The sequence below is a fragment of the Berghia stephanieae genome, chromosome 1 (genome assembly GCF_034508935.2).
Source record: "Berghia stephanieae isolate SIO BIC M18660-M18661 chromosome 1, UCSD_Bste_1.3, whole genome shotgun sequence".
NCBI lineage: Eukaryota > Metazoa > Mollusca > Gastropoda > Nudibranchia > Aeolidiidae > Berghia > Berghia stephanieae.
This window is the reverse complement of record NC_088360.1, coordinates 95,051,517-95,059,016: the sequence shown is the minus strand read 5'-3', so window position 1 is coordinate 95,059,016 and position 7,500 is coordinate 95,051,517. Positions and strand designations below refer to the sequence as shown.

The window sequence follows — 7,500 nt, the reverse complement described above, 5'->3', positions numbered from 1 at the left end:
TATTATTATTATATTATTATTATATTATATCATCATCATCATCATCATCATCATCATCATCATCATCATCATCATTATCATCATCATCTTCATCATTATCTTCTCCTTCTTCTTCTTCTTCTTCTTCCTCCTTCTTCTTCTCTTCTTCTTCTTTCTTCTTCTTCTTCTTTTCTTCTCTTCTTCTTCTTCTTCTTCTTCTTCTTCTTCTTCTTCTCCTCCACCATCTCCGCTTCCTCCTCCTCTTCCTCCTGCTCCTCTTCCTCCTCCATCTTCTTCTTCCTCCTCCTCTTCTTCTCCCCTCTTCACTCTTCTACTCCACCTCGTCGTCGTGTGTTTGCCGTCTACCTCCCCTTCATCGACCTCCTCCTTCTCCTCCCCCCCCCCCGCCCCATTTTTTTCTTCTTTTACTTATTCTTTTCGTTTGTGTGTGTGTGTGTGTGTGTGTGTGTGTGTGAGTGTTTGTGTCCCTCGCGAAGTCCCAGATTTGAGAGGGGTTTTTTTTTTCCCCCAAGATGAGGGTTATTTAAATCGATCGATATTTAATTTGAAGGACAAGTTTCTGACCAAATTTTTGAAATATATGTCTTTTCAGAGTACGGAAATAACCTGGTTACGGGTCATCTTAATCGATCGATATTTAAAGTAAAAGTATTCTGGCCAAAATGATTTTTTGATTTTAAGAATATGACAGACTGGTTACACAATGTGCTAGTTAGTGGTAGTGCGTAATCTGTAATGGAATCTTTATAGAATTTACGTTGGGATACGATGCCTGTGGAGTTAGACAACCAGATTTGACTTTGACTTTGACCAACGGGCATGGGGGTTGGGGGGGGGGGGGGGAGACAAATCGAGTGAACGGGGATTTGAATGGGGTATGTTTGCGCACCATGCAGACAATACACGTTTGCTGCTACTAGAGAAAATAAATCTTTGAAGGAAATTATAATGAAATAATAGAATTGATGACAATACTCTTATTTAAATTACAGGACAAGAAAACGCATTTCTAAATATTTCCTATTCTGTTTTTGTTTCTTTGTTTTTATTTTGTTTTTGTTTTTTTTCTCTGTACCCATTCCACCAAACAGTGGCTGCGTGCTTGGGTCTCTTAGGTCTGCTGGATAGTATTTTTTTTTCCATAAACAAGGCTCATATCTAAATGGCAGCGTGCAATTGTTTTTGCTGTTTAATGCTCTAGAAACTGGAATAAATTCTGGATTCATAGGCCTTATAGCCTGAAAAGGACTACATACATGTCTTTAATAACATTTCTTTTTTTGGGGGGGGGGGGGGGGGGGGGGGGGGGGGGGGGTCTTTTAAAACGTTGGTCATTGACATGTGTGTATCTCAACAAACGTCCAGGGAAAAAATGAATTGTTGTGGAAATAATGCGGAGCTGCTGTCTTGGCTATTGGGACAAAACATGTCAGTTCTTACATGGCCATCGAAGCGGGATAGGAGAAGAAGAGGGAAGCCATGGAGTCGTTGAGGATTGTATAGAGCTCAATGTATGGAGCCATAAACAGATTGTCAGTGACCAATTGGGGCCGGAATAGATACTGGCAGAATTGGTTGGATTGCTGGAATGGAAATTCGTGATATTGGGATATTGGTTTAAATGGAATATTTACTATTTAGAACCAGACTTTATGATCTAATATATTATTTTAAAATTAACAACTAATATTCCACTCCGGAGTTAAAGGGCAATGCACTAATACTTGCGGGACCCAGATTCTCTACTCGCTGTTTTTTTTCTCTTTTCTTTATTCAGCAAGACACTTTTAACTTGGACTTTATGGATGGCTCACTTTTCGGCGCTGCACTGCGGCTGATCCTGGATTGATATGGTCTTTTAAATGATAATTAGAATTGATATTTAGTTTTTCAATTGAAATATACCCTTATAACGAATTTCATTTTTATATGAATATATATATATATATATATATATATATATATATATATATATATAATATATATGGGAATTTATTTATTTATTTATTTTTGTTTGTATGATGAAGAGAATGCAGCCGGCTAATATCATATAATAACCATTTTTTATTTTTTTATTTATGTCTGTTAATATCTGATATGCTCGTGAACTCTGCTGCTCCAAAACACACACACACACACACACACACACACACACACACACACACACACACAAACAAACAAGCATAAATAAAATTCTCGTATGAGTAAACAACCGAAACCAAAATTGGTACTGGAAAAATGGCTTAACAAGACTGATCCCAAAGTCTAGAATTTGCTTCTCTGTTCAGTTCTCAAAAAGGGCTTTGTTTTTATAATATAAAATTAATTTTAATTAATTTCAGCACGTTAACTACCCAATCGACTCCTTAGATAACTATTTATTTTCAAAGCATGCATATAACTGGAGCACGTTAAATCGTTTTACAAAGAGAGCAGCAACAGTAATTCAACTCACCCATCGATCGCATCGCTGTTACTGCAGCTCTTTTGGTGCGAAAACATCAAATTACATGTTAGAATACATCAAACCTGAAGTAATTATAGGTTAAAATGCAACGCGTCGAATGTAAAGTGTGACAAAAGATAGATCATACATTTACATTAAAATATGCGATCGTAAAGGTACTTTCTGTTTACAACATTGAAATAACACAACCTTTGAGATCGCATGAGGTATCGTTTTATTGGCCCACACACTCTTGCCAATCACTTAATTTGCTGAATGTCTTAGATTTTTTTCTCGGTTTTCGTAACTCTCGATTGACTCGTAAATACCAAAAGACAAGTGGTAGCGAGATCGAATGGTATAACTCGATGTGCACTTATTTGCAGGTCTGGTAACCTGACATGTTATAGGCTCATTGTTGGAAGGAAATACTTTTATACCAACACAAAATATTGCCCATTACAACAATGTTCAAACAAACCCATAGTTGCGGTCGGTTATCAGACCTGCATATAGGTACACCTAGGCATGACTTAAATCAATATTTTTTAAAGAATAAAACAAGAAGAAATTACTGAATTCTACTACATTCAGCACAATACTGAAAGGCACGATGCGTGGGAAAATCCACATTTCACTCCTGGTATCTGTGGTAATTACAAGCTCGCCATCTTCAAACAGGCAAAATCAATCATCAATTTTTTCTCTCGGGTAGATGGATAAGATTTTAACCATCCATTAACCTCATTGCAAAAAAATGTAGATAAAATGAAAATAAAAACCCAAAGATATCTCACTTTCTTCCGTTTTTTCTCATAGATTTATAGTCATCCGATATTTTGATGCAAAGAACACAAATTCAAAGGCCCTCTGCAATCTTTTGAAGTAACTATAACCTCATATTGCCCCTTATATAATCTTTCGGATGAAGAGAACTTATTTATTAAATCGCCTTTTCTACCGAGGTCTTCCAAATTCGCGGCCTCGATCTTCTTCCTTATTTGTCTCTGCTGTCAGTAAATCTTACCACTTTCGTCGGTCCCTCGATTTCATCCCTCAATTTTGTCTGAGAATAAACATTTAACCAGCCGTATATTTGAGAAAATGGTAGGTATAATTTCCTATTTGGGGGTTTGAGTGTACTTGGCAAGGGAGTGTGACAAATTACCAGGACATCGGAAAGTCACGGTTGAGTGATTTTGTAGGATATAAATATACATTGTGTTTGAAAGAAGACGGATAGTCAGACCATTGGCGAATCTTTCATTGTCTCAGTTAGTAGAGCACTCAACTCAGAAGCAAAAAGACCGATTTCAATGTCGGGTCGAAATAAGTTTTTTTTCTTCCACAGTACAACCATGTTCTGCCTGCAAGACAGTCGCACCAAATCACAAAACTTTAACGTTTATAGTCTGTTAGGATTTAGACAGAACAATCGTCTCTCTGGTAGTGTAAATGATTCTGTGCAAAAAGGTCGTGTTTGTGACGTTCGCCACAAAAAATACTCCTGTAGTAAGTTATTTGGAAACAAAAAAGTAACAACTACCTTCCATCAGTTTTTCTATGTTAAATAATAAGAAATAACCCAAGAATAGACGTTCTAGACGATCTTGCTTCACAATTATGGTAGTTATCGCTCTTTTAAAGTGTCGAAAACGTGTGGACAAGGTTGATATTCCGTCAACACTTATTAAAAATCTTTTAGAAACTATTTCTGCTATTCTACTGGAGCTAAATCGTCAGTTATTAGTTTATTTTACATTATTCAACCGATAGAAACTGACGACAAGCCAATTAGTTATTTCAAATACTTCATTAGAAGTAGAGAGGAGGCAACATCATAAAAAAATGTCTGCATTCCCCTAGTTCCTCTATGGCCTCTTAACAGGACATGGCAGAACTGCATCAAGTGCAAGTGGAATTTTTGGAACTGTGATGCCTGCCGGAAGTGCCAGGCAGGTCCAGAGACCAGCGATCACATTGTCCTCCACTGTCCAGTAACGAAACTTGCAGCTGGCTTTGAAACAGTTCTTTGGGCGGAGGAAGACTTCCGAAGCTGGGTTGACGAAATGAATTTGGAGGTGTAGCCATACCCTACTACTACTACTACTACTACTACTACTACTACTACTACTACTACTACTACTACTACTACTACTACTACTACTACTACTACTACGTCTACTCCTACTACTACGACTACTACAAATACTACTACTACTACTCCTCCTACTGTTATTGGGGTATTATTGTGGCGAACGACATCGTCTTCATTTATTGTTCCAATGTCGTTTAGGTAAAACTCCCTGTTTTGCCCGCCAGATCAGTCGTCACAACACAGACATCTGTGTGCAACCTTTAACGTTTATAGCCTGATAAAGAGACTTCGGTGAGAACTATGCACCCAACAGACGGTCTAAAAACCAAAAAAAAAAAAAAAGCCGAGTGACAACAACATTCGTTCTATGACGTATAGGTTCCAACTTCAACAAAGTCCCAGTTTTAAGAGTTTATTTTTATTTATATATTTATTTATTTATTTACAATATAAAAGTCAACATTTTTATCGAAATATTTTAAGGACGATTTTTCTGGCCAATTTATTCTTTTCAGTTTGGCTCGATTTCACCTCCTCTCTCTCTCTCTCTCTCTCTCTCTCTCTCTTCTCTCTCTCTCTCTCCCTCTTCCCCGCTTGCCCCTAATAGTACATGCATACTGTTACAAACCAGATATTATTATGTAAGGAAAGGCTATAAATTTTCTTGCTAGGATAGGGACAACAAAAACGAGTGAAAATAGCTATAAGATCACCATAAAAATCAGCAGCGACAGCTAAGAACAAAAGAAAGTTGTCTTCTGTATAAATCATGAGATCAGAAGGAGTGTATTTTGACGAGGCTTTGTCTCGTCTGAAATTTCAAGTCCAATTTTTTTTCAAAGGTATAAGGAAGTGATAAATTGCATTACACATTCTATAACAATGAATATTCGGCCTTAAAACATTTTATAATAACATATTATTAATATATAATAATAATGATGATGATGATGATGATGATGATGATGATGATGATGATGATGATGATGATGATGATGATAATAATAATCATCATCATCATCATCATCATCATCATCATCATCATCATCATCATCATAAAAATATTGATAATAATAATAGTAATAATAATAATAATAATAATAATAATAATAATAATAATAATAATAATAATAATAATAATAAATGATAGTGAATTCCTATATTCATCCTATAGGGGAAAATTGTCCTTAGGGTTTATTCCAAGAGAGGACTGGAATAACCGGGCGTCAGCCGCTGTGCAGCACCGCAAACTGAGTTAGGGCGGGGTGTCTTGCTCACTGTCACACAGCGCAGCGGGTATTCAAATACACCACAATACGGTTTGAGCCTCGTTTCAATTCTCACACTTTGACAATAATATGAGTAAATTCTATCTAATGATTTGTATATCACATTATGCAAAAATCAAACAAAATTTACCCCCCCCCCCCCCCCCCCCCCCCCAAAAAAAAAGAATAAGAAAAAAAAGTATACCCCGTAGAAACACGCTGAACGAAAAGAAATAATGTAGCAATGATTATGAAAAATGTTTTTTTCTCTTTTTGAGGAAAATTTTTGTCTAAAATCCAAGCCCTATCTCCACTGAGTTAAAATGTTTTTGAATTTTGAAAATCCATTCATAAATAAACAAGTTATGCAGTTTCAAAGGTGTCATTTATTTGGATGACCCGCAAAGAGGAAAAAAACGCGAAAATATTGGACGCTTTTTCGGCATTTTTTTTTCGACCCTTCGTTGTATCTTGCGTAATAAGTGGATTAAAAGATTGAAACTTGAAGAGCAAATTAGGGTGGTGTTTTGTAAAATACGGGAAAAGTACTTGTCATATTCATATGAAATTTTACAACCAAAAAGAAGAAATGTTTATGTATTACCTTGTCAGCGACAAAACCTCCACGCCCGGTAGTTTTAGAAATATTTTACTCCAAAGAGTAAAAATCTATTTTTAACGGTCTTCTGGTAATCGCACGAGTGTTGTCGCTTGACATAATCTAAAATGACCTTTTTTCTAACTGTGTGCCAACATTCAGTCATATTCATCGATAAACAGCGTCGTAATTAATTTTTTTAAAATAGCATATACGAAACGGCTTCGTCCCATATTTTGACGCGAATTCGGGCACTTCGTGAGCGAAAAAGAGGCCCAAAGATTTGTGCGGGATAGTCATTGCTAAATAATGTATTGTTCTAACGCAATCTCAGGTTTAATGCTTTCCGACAATTTGACAGACAAATAAATCCTTCAATATAAATAAATTTTTTTCTCGCCAAACGAGAAAAGTTGTTTTGTCATGGTTTTGTCATGGCCGACTATACCATCCTTGGATTGTTCTTTTAATAGCCACAAAAGGTGTGTGGACAGATTAACCTATTTCCTCCTATAAACAATGTCACGGCAATAGCGCGGTATGTAGTTTTCCCGCCTTCGATTAACCATACCGATCAGAGCGCATCTGTCCCGCAGAGCCTTTGGGCTCATGGAGCCGGAGTTTATTCTGCTTTCTATAGCGTGAAATGGCAAATGCAATTGCTGGCTACCCTTTGGAGAGGACGTTAGTCTATCGCAAAGTACTTTCAATTAGACCCAACAGACTCAGCGACCCAATCTGTGCTGGGTGGACTGTCGGAAAGAAATCTCTACTCCACCCGGGATCGATCTCGGTTCCTTTGCTTATAAAGCGAGTGTTCAACCATCTGAGCTGTTTATTTCAATTTATCATGATTTTGTGAGCCATTTTAATCGGCCGATATAACCTTTGAATTAAAAGTATAAAAAGCCCCTTTCTGACCAAAATAAGATAAAGGTTGTTTAGTCAAAAGACGGCGATGTCAATTGATATTATATTACGTATTTAAATTGTCACATTGGTGACATGATATGTGACATTTATTGGCAAATTCTGACCCCGGTGTCGTGTCTTTGGGTACGGGATTTTATACCAATCGATTCAATGTAAA

General features: G+C 36.7%; 1 protein-coding gene across 1 annotated transcript in view; it reads left to right on the top strand.

Annotated features, from left to right (window-relative positions):
- Nucleotides 1–7,500, top strand: part of LOC144962418 (uncharacterized) — a 386,454-nt gene that overhangs the window by 6,451 nt on the left and 372,503 nt on the right. The gene's annotated exons all lie outside the window — the stretch shown is intronic.